Genomic DNA, 19,118 nt, shown 5'->3' with positions numbered 1-19,118 from the left:
ATCCATTTGAAATTCTTTAATCTTTGTGCTAATCAGTAAACAATTGTGGTAGTCACCTTGCACATAGTTTGTAATATATGAGGTTTTCTGTGGCCATTGTGTGAATATCGGTCAGTCCAACATGAAAAAATTCATCAGGCAGTGCACTAATTGTTAGTCAGATTGTAAATTTTTGGCCCACATGTTGCAGCATTTCATTGGTGTAGATACTGCTCCTGCAACTCTAAAGGCATCATTGTTTGGCTTCACTCACAGTCAAACAACTACTGAATCAAAGCAGTAACTTCTGTGACTTTGCAAACAATAAACAGATGTTTCCAGAATGAAATTTTCACTCTGCAGTGGAGTATGTGCTGATATGAAACTTCCTGGCAGATTAAAACTGTATGCTGGACCGAGACTCGAACTCGGGACCTTTGCCTTTCGCAGGCAAGTGCTCTACCAACTGAGCTACCCAAGCCCGACTCATGACCCGTCCTCACAGCTTTAATTCCGCCAGTACCTCATCTCCTACCTTCCAAACTTCAGAGAAGCTCTTCTGCATACCTTGCAGAACTAGCACTCCTGGAAGAAAGGATATTGCGGAGACATGGCTTAGCCACAGCCTGGGGGATGGTAGAGCACTTGCCCGCGAAAGGCAAAGGTCCCGAGTTCGAGTCTCAGTCTGGCACAGTTTTAATCTGCCAGGAAGTTTCAATCAACAAATGGCTTCATTCAGTTTTGTTCTGAGTAGCTAACATTTAAATATAAGGAAAATGCCATTAGGTTTCAAATACACCTTTTTCTCTGTTATACCTCAAAAAATCAAAGCCCCCCCTCCAAGTACACACACACACACACACACACACACACACACACACACACACACACACACACACGTACGTAACAAATGCACTGCAAAATTCTATGGAAATGATCAGACATTGCATATGTACCAAACCCAAGTTTGGTAGAAATCTAAGAGTGTACAGGCATTATAACACAATCTCAACACTGTGTCAGAAAGCTCCCAGCAATGGATGCTGTACCGACATGGCTCTCATGTTAACTGCATCTCTAATGACCTCGCAGTCAGTTGGAGATTCAGCCCAAAAATCCCTTTAAGTGAACTTGCTCAATCTTTGTCTCCCACTTCCAAAGTCATCCAGACAGTAGTTGATATGGATCTGCCTTTCCCATACCACACGAGTTTGTTTACAGTATTGCCACTTCATATACCAGATCCTGCGCTGACATTCAGCAGCATTACATCCCAAATCATTCTCAAATAACAGACATCTAGTATGCCACGTTTGTACCTGCACTTCTGCAGTTTTACTGCTTGTCCCATGTCACATCCAACTACTATTGACAGCAGCTACAGTCACAAGGAGTTCCTGTACTACTTGCTGTATTGCAGTTTCCAGTGCTTGCATGGTTAAGATGTGAATTGTATATCCCATAAAGATTGCAAGAATTTATGTACTCAACCATTGCTTTGTTCACCCTATGATCATAAAAAACCAGCTTCAAAAACTTCAAGCCAGTAGGACGCATCATTTAAAGAACCACCACAATGATTATGTGGTGCATCAAGCAGTATGCCACATATTTCTTTGAAATTGTAAGTAATGTACCATTCTACACTAATGTTGGATCAATATGACAATAATGAAGTTTCTTTGTTGACTATACATTTAACTCATTGAGAGAATAAGAAATGCAACACAAGAGCCTTATGTCTTGTGATAATTTATTGTGTAACTTCTAATCAAAGTATATGATTTCACAAATTTAATTTCTTTATACCTGAGTGTGTTCAATGCTTTAAAATCCTTTCATCTTCAGTAATTATTTATTGCCAATTGTGAAGTTTTGGACTTTCTTTAATAAAACTGAAAGAGATTTGTATTGAGACATTACATATTTTTATATATTTTCTTTGTACTTTCAGGATCTAGACGTGTGTAACTGATAATGAAGTAGCAACAATAATCACTCGTAATATTACAGATCTGGTATAATAAAGCTGTGTATTATGAAAAATAAATACTTTGCATTAAAAGTCTCTCCTTCTAATTGCAGGACATACATTTTACCATACTTAATGATGAAAATAAAAATGAGAGATTTCTGTAATAAAGAGGCTAACAGAGTGCTCGCCAGATGGATGCCAGTTCATAATTAAGGAGAATTGAACTAGTGTCACAGTATATCCTCTCTTGATGTTCAACTGTGAACAACAAGAACTTCAATTAAATGTGTCTGCTGGTTTAATATGGTTTCTGGATGCAGAACTCAGGAGAAACTGCACAGAGGTTTAGTTTTCACCCAGAGTCTTAACCAACATGAATATTTTCCTGCTCATAAGATCCTGTAGCAGTAAAACAAATTTCTCTCTATAGAACTCTGTGCTGGTTTGTTGTTATTTTTTAATGTGATACTTTCTGGCAACTCTAAAATTAACTTTTTCTTGTATATTTTTAAGTAAATTGTCTTCACAGATCAAATTGAGAGTCTACATTTTAAATTAATATCTATACGAGGTTAGATCAGTGTTTGCCAACCAATACCAGTACTCTAATTCTGCCTTTAAAATATTATCAAGAATTTATATTCCCATTTTTATCATGAGATGTGTAGCTGGGGCTAAATATGCAAGCAGGATTTGCATATTATACTGCTCAGTGATCTATTGCCATTATCATTATCCAGTCCAATTGCTTGATGGTGTGGTGTATGAGACAGCATGCAACATGGGATCCCAGCAGATTCTTCCATTTCTGTCGATCTTGAGCTTCCCGATGCCAACTGAATGTAGCTGCCTGTCTGTCCACTGGTCCTCTCCTTGGTCTTTTTTGGTAACATAAACTCCAATATAGCAGTGTTTTGACCATTTGCCCCCTTTTCTTTGAGCAACAAGACCAGCCCACTGTCGTTTCTGTATATTTATTCTTTTCATTATGTCACTGACCTTTATTGTGTATCTGATATCCACTACTTTTGTTCTGTCTTTCTCTGTGTAGCCCAACACTGATCTTTCCATTCCTCTTTGAGTTCCTATGTGTTTATTAACAACAAGCTTGTTTAATGCCCCTCCCTCACAGCCATAAGTAATTACAGTAATGCAGATTGATTATAAACTGTTTTCTTGAGCTTAGCTGACATCTTTGACTCAAAAACTGAAGAGTATCATTTGCAAGCTTGCCAGTCCAATTTAATATGTCAGAATATTTCATCTTTACAAGTTGACCCACATAGACATAGATCCTTTGCAGATATGTCCTTCCAACACACACATGTCCCTATAGTGGCCATTCATTTTAGACCAGCTTCCCATATATATAAAAATTAGGATGTCCATTTGTCACATTCTTCCCGCAAAGTATTCCATTGTCTTGAAAGCTTTTTTTTTGGGGGGGGGGGGGGGGGGGGCACTCAGATGTCACGTTTTTTTGTGATTCCACTTGGCTAAAGTATTTCATGCTACCAGATGTTTGATTTGCAATTTACTACAGATTGTGCGTCTATATACGCTAGGAAGTGGCACGTGTACTACTTGCTCTGCAAACTTTGTTTACTTACTGTGTTGTTGTTTTAAGCACATTAAGACAAAGAAATGTCACAAGAATATTCAAACGAAAAGGCACTTCTTGATAAACCATGTATAAGTGAAAAGTACAGTAGCAGTGCAACAGAAAAATTGTAAGATATGATTTGGGGTCATTTGAGTGCATGATTCAAAGGTAAACTTCTATATACATTAAATTTTGTCTGTACAATTTGTCTCATTTTATCCTTAATTGTCCCAGAGCTTTTTCAAACTTTTTAAAATGCCACATTTTTTTAATGTATATGAAATAGATACCCTAAAATAGATCATCATCAGCAGCAAAAATTTAGGTATTTAAGCTCTTTCCCACTGCTTTCATTCCCTTTGTTTTCCAATTCAGTTTAGACATTGTTTCTTCCAGGACTACAAAAATAATTTTGGAAAATAACCTTGTTTTACACCCTTTCCAAAAATCCATTGGTTTCTTCAACAGCAGTCATAAATGCTGTTGAGGTTTTGTATATGATATATAAGATTTTAATATAATCGTGTTCTACTCCTTGTTTTGTTAGAGCCTGAAACACAGCTGTGTGATTGAATCAAATGCTGTTTTAAAAACCTTTAATGGCAAGGCAGAGAGGTAGATAGAATTGATTTGTTCTACTAATTGTTTCATGAAGAGTGAAACTATTGTCAGTTTTGCTAAATCATATGCGGAGTCTAGCTTGCTCAGTTGGTTGAGTGACATCAAGTATCAGTCTTAAGTACGAGGATTACTTTGTGTTTATTCCAATCTTTTGGTAATGTTCCACCATGCAGAGAACTTGAAAATATTTCAGATAAATGCTGTATACCCACATCATCAAAAGTTTTGCATCATCCTAATTTGTCGTGTAGATGTGTTACTACTGGAACTTCCTGTACTAATCGGAAGCTCATCCCTAACATTGTTTGTAAACATGGTTATAATAGAGGGAAACATTCCACGTAGGAAATATATATCTAAAAACAATGATGATGTGACTTACCAAATGAAAGTGCTGGCAGGTCGACAGACACACAAACAAACACAAACATACACACAAAATTCAAGCTTTCGCAACAAACTGTTGCCTCATCAGGAAAGAGGGAAGGAGAGGGAAAGACGAAAGGATGTGGGTTTTAAGGAGTCATTCCAATCCCGGGAACGGAAAGACTTACCTTAGGGGGAAAAAAGGACGGGTATACACTCGCGCGCACACACACACATATCCATCCACCTGATGGATGGATATCTGTGTGTGTGTGAGTGTATACCCGTCCTTTTTTCCCCCTAAGGTAAGTCTTTCCGCTCCCGGGATTGGAATGACTCCTTACCCTCTCCCTTAAAACCCACATCCTTCCTTTCGTCTTTCCCTCTCCTTCCCTCTTTCCTGATGAGGCCAACAGTTTGTTGCGAAAGCTTGAATTTTGTGTGTATGTTTGTGTTTGTTTGTGTGTCTGTCGACCTGCCAGCACTTTCATTTGGTAAGTCACATCATCTTTGTTTTTAGATATATATTGTTTGTAAACATACACACAGTTACCATGAGTGCTACCAATGGGTAGAATGCCACAGTCAAATGGATTGCAGCATTTCAGTTCAAAGTAAAGCGCCAGAAGGAGTGCATTAGAGACGTATGTGGCACAATAGAGTGAACGTTCATCATACTACAAAGGACAGTTGCAACCAGTGATGGGGGTCCACATCATCACATTAAGTGCAGAAGGGTTGTCGACAAAGGAAGTTGCTCTGTGTATGTACCAGAGTCGAAGTGATTTGGTGCAGACATTGAGTCAGTTTCAATTACCAGGCAGTGTTGAGGATTTACATCACATATGCTGGTCCATGTTCAACAGGTGCACAGGGTGATAGATATCTGTGACATGTGAGTCAACGAAACTGTGGGCTGAGTGCTTCAGAAACGAATTCAGCATTTGAAGAGACTACAGAGTGTCATGTATCGCATGAAACTGTTAGTAGACAATTGCATGATGTGAATCTCCATTCCCAATTACCACGGTAAGCACCATGTCATACACCACAACACCATGGACTGCATTACAGGTGGGCAAGAAGTAATGGGGAATGCCCCAGGGTTGGTGTCGGTTGTTGTTTATGGATGAAACTTGGATCTGTTTGTACACCTGATAACAGCAGACAATCCGGTGGTATCGAATGCCTGTAACACTATTCCACAAGTGCAACAAGGTGGTTGTGGAATGATATTTCTGGGGTGACATTACATGAGAAAACACCATACAAGCAGGCTGTTCCATTCTGGGATCGGACTATTCTGAAGGAACACGTTCATGAGAACAGCATGATGAGTATGTGAGTTGTTATCTGTCAAGATGAAATTATCACAAAAATGTTGTTGATACAATCTCACTATTGGCTGCAGAATATTGTCCCAGTATTACGGAACAATAAGACTGCCCTCAAAAACCTTGAGAGGTGTATGGTGTTCTCATGTAATGCCACCCCAGAATGTCATTCCACCTCTCAAGGTTCCTGAGGGCAGTCTTATTGTTTCGCAATCCTGACAATATCTCTGCAGCCAATAGTGAGATTGTATCAACATTTTTTGTGATAATTTCATCTTGACAGATAACAACTCACATACTCATCATGCTGTTCTCATGAACGTGTTCCTTCAGAATAGTACGATCACCAAAATGTAACAGCCTGCTTGTTCTCCAGACATGCACCCAATCAAATAGGTGTGGGATCAGTTGAAAAGAGGTGATCTCGGACATCAACACCAAACGTGTACTCTGCCAAGCTTACACAGAATCACTATCAAATTGGGACAATTTGGACTAGGGCCGGTTTGAACTCACTGATGGTATGATGGGCTCCAGCCTGCCATCTGAGCAAACAGGACATTCCAGCACATACTGATGTTGCTTAGAAGTGCTATGGAAACACCTTTTCATGGAAGCAGATGAATTTCTTGTTAATGCAAAGGGGGTTCTGGACACGTTTTTATGCCCCCCTGCTTTTGCCCAAGTAACTTTCATACTACATATTCCTTTGAGTTATTGTTTGTTGTCTATTTTATAAACGTGTTAATATATTTTATAGAAAATTCCTGCTTTGAAAGAAAAAATAAATAAACTTATTATGGGTCCCAATGCGCCCCCCCCCCCCCCCCCCCCCCCCCCTCCCGCTTAGGCTCCATGCAATAGAAAATTTCCTTAGTAGGATGATTTCATATTTTCATATTTCTCATCTCTACAACAATGCAAGTTAGTTTCTTGTTGGTGGTATTCTTGATATTCACAACAATCTGTTTACTTTCAGAGGAAGTGATTGTTGATGTCAGTCAGCTGTTATTTATCTTGTAAACTTGCAGTGAGTTAGTGCAGTTCCCTACTGTTCACACCCAGACTTAGAAATGACTAAAAGAATACGTGACTCATCTTTAGAAAGAGTTCTGAATAAAATTTTAGATGAAAATTCTGACTCGGAGAGTGAAAGTGAATATGAGGATGGTGTTATGGAGTGTGATTCAGATCGGGAAAGTGATGTGGATGTTAGAGAAGATGAAGATAGTGCAGCTTCAGGCAGTGACCATCAGGATCTTATTATGGCAAGTCTGGAGAAGGTACATAACCACACAGCCTAGAATTCCTCGGAGGTCTGTTGCTAATATAGTAAGACAGCACGCAGGAGTAACTCCAGCTGGTGTTTGCCATTCACCTGGAGAAGCCTTGAAGTTACTTCTTACACCTGACATCATGGATGTTATAGTAAAACATTCAAATGAAGAGATAGTTAGGCGAAATGTTACTTTGACTAATGAGAGAGAATTGTATGCCTTTATAGGAATCCTGATACTTATGGGGGCAAATAAGGACAATTCTGTCAGTGTACACGATCTTTGGTCAGACCTAATGGGTCAGCCAGTTTACAAGGGTATTATGGCAAGAGTACGTTTCAAGGAACTTATTGCAATCATAAGGTTTGATGACAAAAGTACCGCCCAGCTAAGAAGGGAAGCAGACAAGTTCACAGCAATCCGTGATGTTTTCAACAAAGTGAATGATAGGTTTCCACTACTGTATAAACCAGGGGTCCACCTCACCATTGATAAGATGATCAGCTTGTTTAGAGGGTGCTGCCCCTTCGAAGTATTTATGAAGGATAAACTGGGCAAGTATGGCATCCTTATACACATGATGTCCGATGCAGTTGATAAAAACGTCTTGAATATGGAACCCTATGCAGGTAATGTTCACAATTTGTCAAAAGAAGAATGGGGTTCAGCAGCTGTCGTCAAACGTCTGGTAGCACATAGGATGGAAACACAACAAACGGAAACTTTATCTTCCGCAAGGTAGAAGAAAGAAGTGCCAATGCAAGAGGGTTATCTAACCAAATTGTTCAATCAATGGACACTATTCGACAAAAGAAAATCAAAGAAGTGACAACAGAAGCATGTCAGCCTCCTGCAGGGAAACGTTGGTGCCATGTTTGTGTAAGAGAACCTAAAATAAAGAAGCAGAAGTACAACAATCTAAGTAAACCCAAACAGTATTGTGGACAGTGTCATAAACATGTGTGTAATACACATTCAGAAAAAATTGTGAAGTGTATCTCTTGCCTTGAAGTTGAGGACTCAGAGTAGTCTATTGTATATGAACACATCTGTATTTTGTATTGTAATATGTCCATTTTTTATTCACTCAATCCAATATTTATAACAATTAACAGCATTTATAAACCAATGTCTTAGTTAAAATACATAAACTATTTTGAAAGTTGTAATTTTTTTGCCAGTAAACTTATTTAATACCTGTGGGTATGCCGACCACCCCCCCTTAGGTGACCAAGTTAGAAAAAAAGCCTTGGGCATCCTAGGGTTAAAGGCATTCTTGATGAACATCAACAGACCACATCCAATCTCAAAGATAACTAATGCTCACGACTGTTACAGCATGTATTTAAGACAAACGTGATTTGCATCTTCACAGTTGTCTAAATTTGGATAGACATCATCTTTCAGATTTAGAAACACGTCTATCAACTTTTGTTTATGTTGCACAACTTCTTTTGGTATTGTGCTTTTTGCCCAATCAGTGTATAATAGGTGTTTTCATGCATTCTACAAATTGAACCAGTCTTTCACCTCTGCTGTATCTTTCATGTAGTCCATATTTGGCAATAACTGAATCAACTCCGTTTGGTATTAAAGTCACCAATTTTATTTCTTGTAAAGAAAGCTTATATTAAATGCTTTAAATATTTAAACTCGTTCATCATTTCCTTTCACTTCACATGTGCACATTCATTGAAGTGCTTTCTTTTATAAAAGGATCGTTTTTGTGGCAAAATTATCACAGCAGTACATCATAATATTAAATTATGCAAAAAATATATATTTTACATTGAATACACCCAGCAGCAAAATCTAAGCCATTCATCAGTCTCAACCACTAAACACAGTAGTATGGTGGTTGAGACAAAAGACTTGAGTTCCCTAAACCGATCAAGGCTAATGTTGGTGTTTTTCCACTGGTAAGGACCAGGCCAATTTCCTTAGATGTCTTTCTTCAATCTCAGCTTGTGCTTTGTTTCAAATGACTATATCTTTGACAGGTTTAAAGACCTTTAAACCCCGCCCCTCTTTCCTCCAGTGTCAATATTTCTGAAAAAAGTACATCTTTTTCGAGGTGCAGAGGATTTGTTATAGATCCACTACAAACAATTGTGGAATGGAAACTGATATTGAAATATGACAGACTGGACAAGTTAGAATAGATGTTTGGAAAGTAGCGTAATCTAATCTACACTACCTGACAAAGAAAATGAAGCATCCAGAAGACACACACCATCGGTGGGTATGTCAGTAATGAGAGTTCTAATTTTCTATAACAGTTATAATGTCTACCAGACTGCATTAGTGTAGTTTATGTAGAGTGGTGTTCTTACCAGACCCGGTAGGATATATAAGGGACACGAATAGCATCAGACATCGAGTGATTACTGTGAAGGATGCCGCGTGCTTGCGTAACTCAGTGTTGTCAGCACCTGACAGTGTTCGAAAGGGCTCCCATTGTTGGTCTCCGTTTAGCTGACTTGTGAGAGACTGTGGCCCAATGTTGGACTGCTTTGGAACATGAGGGGAGGTATGTTCACCATCATGGTTCCAGTCGAAAACGTCTTAGCACCACAAGGGAAGATCGCCATAATTTGCACGGAACACATCATAACCCCTTCACATCTGCGACTGCCACTGGAGTACGATTAAGGCTGTGGTAACTGTGGCTCTGCTATTGGTGGATTCTGCCGATGACCGACAGGGCCAGAGATGGCTGACCTTTTCAAATCAGTACGCCACTACATAGGTGGTCACTCTATAGCCGATCCTGTCTTCTGAATGTACAGACTTCAGGTGACAGTCGGTGAAATTCGAATCAGTTTGTTTTCTTCAGTCAAATCGACCGATGTTCTCGCACACGAAATATGGAGTGCAAGGAAGTGTTAAGTTTAGTCCAAAAAGAGTGAGTTTGTGGCATCCTGAGGAAAATATTTTTATTGGGATATATTTTGGAATCTGTGGACTGAAATCACAGGTTTGTTCAAAACCTCAAACAGCAAAATCTTTATAGGACATTTTAGACATAAATTATAACCTCAAAAAATAATTTGTTCAAGTGAAGAGTGTGATGTATCTTATATGCTTATAGCTAATGTACTGTATCGTTTTTGTGGTAGTGTGTCATTAGTTGTCTACAAATTATTATTACTGCTTACGGGCATTTTATGCCTGTAGGGTAGTGATGCTGTTGATATGAAGAGGTTTGAAAATGTGGCATACAGTATGTATTTCCACTTTTAAGTGCTTTAGGTTTACAGAATATCTTATGCTACACTTTATGCTTGTCTTTCACTCGTGTGCTAAATGACAGTCACCGAAGGTTAACTGACATGTCAGCACAACTGTAAATAAATACAGCGAAACAGGGTGTATATATCTTGCTTTTCAACGTCACCACGAATTGTGTCTAGTATGTAACAGAACGTTACTCTCGTCATCTGATATATTTGTACAACTTGTCTGGTTATTCTGATAACTGAGAACAGTGTGTACAGTTCTCGCTATGTTCTTTAAGAAACAGGAAAGCTCATTGCAGGCATTCGGCATCTCTTTAATAGCAGAATCCGTTGTGTGGTACTCGTATCCAAACACAGGAGGCGTCGTGGTATTCACCCCACCCGAAGAGGTTAAAATCTAACCTAGTTCATACGTAGGATAGATTCTAACCTAACCTGCTTGACCCTGCCAAAAACTAATGGAGGAGATCAGACGCGCTATGACCACACTTCAGCTGATGTTATTGGGTGATCCGTGACGCAGTGTGTGACGACCGTTGTCGGTGCCGAAGCGAACGCAGTCTAATGAAATCTCTGCACATTCTATGTCATCTCACATCGTTGGCCAGACAATAGCAGTAGCCATAAGATGGAATTACTGTTCCAAGCATAGGCTGCTGTTAACACAAAACAAATGGTTTTTTTAGGAGTGGCATCATGACCTGCAAGTATGGGTTGCTTCTGAATGACTTCCCATTGTGTTCAGTCATGAAATGCCATTCTGTGCTCCTGGATGACCGTTAATGGTGAGTATGTTGGTGGCCTTGGGAGAGGTCTCATTCTTTCAATGTTTTGAAGAGGTACAGTGCCATTACTCCAGGTGTCACGGTGTGGGGAGCCATAGTATATGACTACAGATCGTGACTGATAGGCATTAACGGAACTCTGATGGCACGACAGTTCATCACAGATGTCCGGCATTCTCATATGTTACCTCACACGGGGCAGTATCTTGGTGTAATGTTTCGACATGGCAGTGTTCACGTAGAGACGCTTCATGTCTGTGAACTGTAGGCGTTATGTTGAGATACTCCTGTGACCAGTGAGATTCTCAGATCTGTCCCAATAGAATGTGTGGACCAGCTCGGATGTCAGATCTGTCTCAGTGCCGTTACTCTGGATACTGTAGGACAGTTAAGACAATTGTGGGCCAGCTTGACTCAGGAAAAGATACAGGTTTATGACCCCCTTCCCAACGGAATCAATGCATGAATCTAAGTGCAATTTCATACTGATAAGTGGGCTCATACTGCCAAGTTTCATTTCTTCCTCCCCTCCTCACTGCTTAACTTTTTGTCGAGGCCTGGTAAGCTAGCCAGCCTGTATGTGGTTTCTAGGCAGTTTCCTACATCCAACTAGGTGAATACTTGACTGGTACCCTGTCCCATCTAAAATACACACTATGCAAACTTAAAAATAAAACATTTGGGAGAACCAATAGCCGCTAAGTACTTAAGTAAACACATTTTAACCAACAGCTGTTTTATTTAACTTGTATATCATGATGTAAAGCTGATAATTAAAGGCTTTTTTTCTAAAATTTAAAAAAATATTCTCATGCTTGAACATGAGATTTACTGTAGATGCAGACAGATTGAGTATACAGATTCTGCCTTGATGGGGAGTCAGGAAGTACACCTGGTCATCAACTGTCACCAATATTGTCAAAACTCATGTAGGAAATCCAAAGAAAGAAAGAAGAAGAAGAAATGTAGTGGGAACTGATGATGTTGCTTCATGTATCTCGTCTAACCTACACCTCTGTGAATTGACTGTCCCAGTTATCATACACAGACTGTGAAATCTCATGCTGGGCTCTGATTCTAGGATTTAATCTGAATAAAATTTCATGCAGGTGTATCATAATTTCATTCCAATGAACTTGTGGCATATCCCTCATTCTTTCACACTGAAGTGTACTGTATGGTCCAGTCACATTAATGTGCCCACCGGTTAGAAGCCTGAACAACCTCTACTTTCAGTATAGACGTGCAGTAAGAATGTCAGCGATAGTCTGGAAGGTACCGACAGGGATGTGGAGCTGTGCCAACTTCAGTGCCACGGACAGTTCACTAGGTTTCTTAGTCGAGGATTTGTGGTGAGAACCTGCCCGATTGAGGTGATCCCACAGATTCTCAATTCGGTAAAAATCTGGGGAGTTTGGTGACCGGGGTAGTACCGTGAACTTGGCCTGGTGCTCTTCGAACTACGCACGTACACTCCAAACCGTATGACATGTTGCATTGTCCTGCTGGTAGGTACCATTCTGGCGAAGAAAAAACAAACTGGATGTAGGGGAGGACGTTGTCCCCAAGGATAGATGCATACTTGTGTTGAACCATTGTATCTCCCACAATGAAAATATCATGTAGAGAATGCCACAAAAACATTCTCCAGACCATAATGTTTCCTCCTCTGGCCTGAACCCGTGTGACAATTGTTGCAGGGCCGTACATGCCAACAGCCATCTGTCCAATGAAGTGTACAAAATGATTCAACTGAAAAGGTCACGCAGTGGACATCCAGTTGTGGTATTTGCATTGTCACCAATGAACAGCAGTTAATGTGGGTGTATGAACCAGACCCCTGTTTCAGAGGTCCATATTAGTAATGTTCATTGAACTGTCATTCAGGAGACACTGTTGCTAGTCCCTCATTTCATCTGGACAGTCAATTGGTCAACAGTTGCATGCAATTCGTTCATACCCATCTCCGCAGCCATCTTCTGTCATCTGTCTGCCTTGCACCAGTTTTGGATAGTGCCATTTTGCTGTGTGTGGTATGCATCAACCACAGTGTTATGCGAGCTGTTTACAAACTCAGCCACTTCAGAAGTGCTTCCAACCTTGGCCTGGAAACCGACAATAAACTGCTTCATTTCCACATTCTGATAATGGGTGCATTGTTTACTGCATCCTTCAACACTCATTACGTGTCCTCCACTGCTAGTACTGCATCTTGCCACCTGAGAGTGGTTATTTTACAGTGACATTGATCATAGGCAGTTGTTACATTAATATGATAGGACTGTTTTTAAGGATGCTTCTGTAAGTAAGGTAACAAGAAGTCCCACAGGTATACAAATACTGCACGCAAATTAAATTCTACATGAGAAGAGATGAGCAAACTTTCCAAATGCCACTAGTAGGCGGAGATAGCTACACCATTGGACTTTCAAATACAGTTTAAGAAAGAGCCATTGATGATTACATGCCAGTAATTGATGTGCTACATTAAAACATTGTTTGCATTAAATGACATATTCTCTACAGCATGAGCTGCCCTAAAAATGTTTATTTGTCAAAACCGGTTTTCAAGTTTATAACCCAGTATCAGTGGCATCTGGTGATAATACAACTCTACTTACATAATGCAGTTCTATAGCAGTAACCCTGGATGTTGGTTAATACGACAGGATCTGAACACTGTCATATTACCATATTACATAGTGTGCAGGTTGTCACATATGTTACTGACCTTGTCAAATCTTAGTGACAGTTCTTGATAAGTAACATAACTGTCATATAAAGTAAACAGGGAACTGACAGTCAAAGAGTCTACATTACCTGCCTTTTGTTATTTCTAAGATCATATATATATATATATATATATATATATATATATATATATATAATCTGCAACATGTAGTCATATATGTAAATTGAAATTTTTTCACTATTAGTACATGAAGGAAGAATATATAAAATGTATAAAATTGCAAAATAATCTTGCGTATCATGTCAAATTGGACCATATTACAAGCAGGACATAAGACTCCAAACCAAAATTATTTGGTTAAAATGCTGTGAAATTTTGGAGTCCTCTGTCGTGCATGTAAAATTGTCCAGTTTGACATGATACGTTAGATTAGTTTTCATTTTATACATTTTGTATATTTGTCCTTCATATACTAATGGACAAAAAATTGTAGTTTACATATATGAATGCATGTCACAGATATATAAAAATGATCTTGGAAATTACAAAAGACATGTAATGTAGACTCTTAGACCTGTCAGTTCAATGTTTGCTCTGTATGACATTGATAGGGTCAATAACATATATGACAACCTGTATACTATGTGATAGGACAGGTTTTAGATCCTATCATATTAACTGACACACCTGTCACTGCTGTAAAGTCACATAAAGTACATAGACTTACATTACCGCTACTACATTGATCCACCAGAACATAATGACCACCTATATCCGGTACGTCCACCTTCGGCACGGATAACAGAGGCGATGCATTGTGGCATGGAAGCAACGAGGCCCTGGTAGGTTGCTGGAGAGAGCTGTACCACATCTACAAAAAACAAGTCACCAAATTGCCTTAAATTCTGGGGAGGGGAGCAATGAGCTCTGACACCATGTTCAATTACATCCCAGATTTCTTTCCAGTCGGGTTCAGGTCTGGAGAGTTGGGGGACTAGCACATCAACTGGAAATGACCACTGTGTACCTCAAACCCTCCATGACACTCCTGGTCATATTATATGGCACACTGTCGTGTTAAAAAAATGCCACTGCCATCAGGAAATATGATCATGTGAAAGAACATACATGAACTGCAAGCAGTGTACAATCCTCCTTGGCCATCATGGTTCCTTGCACACTTTTCACAGAAGCCATGTAAGCCCACGTGAATGTTCGCTAGAGCATAATTGGAGCTGCTGCCAGCTGTCTCTGCCCCCGCAGTAGAGGTGTCAAGGAGATGTTCCCCTGGAAGATGGTGGAGCTGCACCCTTCCAGCAGCATAATGAAGAAGGTATCAGGATTCATCACACCATGCGACATTCAGCCACTGCACCAACATCCAGTGCTGATGGTCATGTGCCCATTTCATTCATAGTTGCTGATGTCATCATGTTAACATTGGCTCACTCATAGGTTGTTGGCTGTGGAGGTCCATTGACGAGTATACAGTGCACTGTGTGTTCAGACAACTTGTATTCTGCCCAGCATTAAAGTCTGATGTTAGTTTTGTTCTCATTTGTGAAGTAACTTGTCTATGCATTTTGATAACTTTGTCATTCTTGTTTGTTTTTTTTTTCTCGTCTTTTAGCAGTGGGGAAAAGAAAGTTTGTTTTTAATGTTTTACACCATCTTCTGCCAAGGAATTAATATGTGCACTTAAAGAAACTAATGACAATCAGGAAACAAAATTTCTTCTCAAGCATAGACAATATTTATAATTCTATTATCTAATACTTTGTTGTGGAGAACCAATTGTGATGATGTTTGTAAGTTTCAGTTAGTAACTTTAGAACTGAAACGTCCTGTGGTGTGGGGGCAGGATCCTGGAAAGTATGGCTTTAGCCATGCACAAACAGCCATTGCAAAGTGAGAGGGGGGGGGGGGGCATCTTATGTAGAGATTATATCACTGTAATAATAGTCCCATGTGGATACAGTAGCACGAACATAATCTACATGTACACAGCTACACTGAAAATTACACTTAAGTGCCTGGCAGAGGGTTCATCGAACCACCTTCGCAATAATTCTCTACTATTCCAGTCTTGAAAATGCACAGAATAAACGAATACCTATACCTTTCTGTGCAAGCTCTGATTTCTCTTTTTTTATTATTATTATCATCACTTCTCCCTTCGTAGGTTGGCATCAACAAGATATTTTCACATTCGGAGGAGAAAGTTGGTGGCTGAAATTTCGTGATAAGATCCCATCACAACGAGAAACATCTTTGGTTTAATGATGTCCACCCCAAATCCTGTATTGTGTCTGTGACACTCTCTCCCCTATTTCTCAATAACACACAAAATGCTGCCCTTCTTTGAACTTTCTCATGTACTCTGTTAATCCTATCTGATAAGGATCTCACACTGCGCAGCAGCACTGCAAAAGAGGACGAACAACCATAGTGTAGCCAGTCTCTTTAGTAGATTTGTTGCATCTTCAAAGTGTTCTGCTAATAAAACACAATCTTTGGTTTTCTTTCTGTACAACATTTTCTGTGTGTGCTTTCCAATTTAAGCTGTTCATAATTCTAATTCCTATTGTATTTATTAAAATATACAGCCTTTAGATGTGATCAATTTATTGAGTAGCCAAAGTTTAATGGATTCCTTTTAGCACTCATGTGGATGACCTCAGACTTATCATTATTTAGGGTCAATCTCTAATTCTGACACCATACAATATGTTTTCTAAATCTTTTGCAGTATGTTTTGATCTTATTATGTCTTTACAGGATGATAAACAACAGTATCATCTGCAAACAATCTAAAATGGATGCTCAGATTGTCTTCTAAATTGTTTATATAGATAAGGAACAGCTGATGGCCTACAACATTACCAAAAATGACTTCTGTTTGACTTGATGACTTTCTGTGGATTACTACAAACTGTGACCTCTCTGACAGGAAATCATGAATCCAGTCACATAACTCAGACCTTATTCCATAAGCATGCAATTTGATTACAAGCCACTTGTGAGGTACATTGTTGAAAGCCTTCTGAAAATCTAGAAATATGGAATCAATTTGAAATCCCTTGTCAATAGCACACACAACCCATGTGAGTAATGAGCTATTTGTGTTTGACAAGAATAATGTTTTCTAAATCCATGTTGACTGTGTATCAACTTGCCATTTGAGGTAATTCATAATGTTTGAACACATTATATGTTCCAAAATCCTGCTGCATATCGACATTGATGAGATGGGCAGTCTTTAAGCATATCAACATACCATTTGCCATTCATTATTTCCCAAGATAAAGACCCACAACTTTCATAGTTGTCATGCACCAGCACATTGTGACCTTTGGGTGATGCTGGCTTTTTTTTAACAACCATCCCCGGATCCTTTATTCCCCAGTAACAGTTGTGCTGATTCACAAACCCCATAACGTAAAGCACAGCTTCATCTGTCCACAGGATACTATCAAAAATATAAGACCAGTCTTCATACCAGTGGCAAATACAGAAAAATCTCAAGGAGGGGGCGCTAAAGGTAACTTGAGCTACCTTTACTTTTATCATAACTATTGTTACGTTATTAGTAAAAATATTGTTATGAATTTTGTAACAACTTTTTTACTGGGAAATTACTACGAATTACAATCAGTAAATACTTCACAATCAACTGATCACTCTCACCCTTGACTAATCTTCACACTTGCACTTGCTACAACTAGGACTTTTTACTTATTCTTTCTTCAGTCTTAACATTTCTGCTTCTGAACGTGAACTAGCTTCCTATTCGCCAAATAGTCCGTATTTATAATGTTACTTACCGAAGGTTCTCTGTACAAGAAAACAGTAGAATAATTGTGACTTTTCTCGAACAGATGCCAGACCGAATAATGTATTGAGATCACTAGAATGACCGCGACTTTTCTCTTAGGTACCTGTTAGCTATCTATGTGCCAGACAGAAATGTATAAAATATGATGACGCGGAAACGTGGGCTACATAGGAAAGTACACCTAGTCAATAACTTGATTCATTTGAGATGACTGATGAAAGAAACAAACGAATAGCGTGGCACAGGTTGCAATGCAGATGGCCCCACAAGGGGGGGGGGGGGGGGAGGGGGGGGGGGGCAGGCAGGCAGGCACCCCCATATGTAGCCGCCACTGCTTTATACTATACCAGCATCATCTAACTGCGGCATCTGTCCTGTCAGCAACCTGCTTGACATAACAGAGATGCAGGATGCCTTCATCACAGTGAGTAAAAGCAAAGCAGACATTTATGGTATGACAGAGGCCACTGCTGGAGACAAAAACACAGCCTCAGGCAATGGCCATCGGGGTCCACTACCCAAGCACCGGTCAGCAGCAGTGCCAGAGGTAACAGTCAACATGCGGACTATTTTCCTACACCACTCACGTGATCGAAAATAGTTCCAGAAGATCCAACTGTCAACCAGCCTTATAAGCCAGTGCACCAACTGGCAGAAAGCAGTTTGCCACACCATCTGGGCTTGTAGGGATCTACCATTCCAGTTGCAACATCCACCTACCTTGTCTGCTGGTAGTCCTGCACTTACCTTGTCTGCTGGTAGTCCTGGATCTTCAGGAGTGGTAGCTTCAGACTGTGACTCAAGAGTGTTGTGTAACGGAGGTCTGGCCTCCCTGAACCGCTTTATGGTAATGCTATGCAGTCCACTCTCTTGTAGTTTTGTTTTCATCTTTTCTTTGGTGTACTTTCTCGAGTGAGAGACTTGTGAGGAAAAAATTTTATTTTGTTATTCTTCAGTTATAAGATCTGATGTGGGAGCCATACTTTATGTCTTGCTTAAATTATAATTTGCTGCAACTGCTTTGTCGACATAAGCAATGTTTTGTTTATTTGTTTTTTCTAGTAAAGACACTCTGAGGAATATCCTTCGCATTTTGTCTCTGCTACTGCAGATACAGCACTAACCATATCCCAAATGATGACCAAAGTCTTCTGGTGATAATTCTTGGCACTAATGTGGTTTCCATGGATAAAAACATAACTAATACATCAGAACAGTTTAGGCTGCATGTCGGGTTAAATCATTCTGTGATTTCTGAAGTTTCTGAGTGAATGTATCCTGAATCACTTGAACATATTCCTCCTAGCTGGATGTGGAAGGTTGACTTCTCCTCAAATCTGATAAAGAGCCTGGTTCCGTTAGCTTTGAGTGGCAGTTCATAGTGGACTTTGCCTTTACTGAGGCATAGGCAT

The 19,118-nt window shown here is 39.6% G+C and overlaps 1 protein-coding gene across 2 annotated transcripts in view; it reads left to right on the top strand.

Annotated features, from left to right (window-relative positions):
• The window catches only part of LOC124551359 (thioredoxin, mitochondrial), a 51,498-nt gene that overhangs the window by 24,698 nt on the left and 7,682 nt on the right, over positions 1–19,118 (top strand). Inside the window, exon 4 of one of the 2 annotated variants that reach the window (XR_006967823.1) lies at positions 1,934–2,013. The exons of the other annotated variant lie outside the window; for it this stretch is intronic. The gene's annotated coding sequence lies outside the window, so the exon portion shown is untranslated. Of the gene's footprint in view, positions 1–1,933; positions 2,014–19,118 lie in introns of those variants that run through there. 2 annotated transcript variants of the gene reach the window in all.

Source organism: Schistocerca americana, chromosome 9 (assembly GCF_021461395.2).
Source record: "Schistocerca americana isolate TAMUIC-IGC-003095 chromosome 9, iqSchAmer2.1, whole genome shotgun sequence".
NCBI classification, from domain to species: Eukaryota; Metazoa; Arthropoda; class Insecta; order Orthoptera; family Acrididae; genus Schistocerca; species Schistocerca americana.
This window is presented reverse-complemented; position numbering and strand designations above follow the sequence as displayed.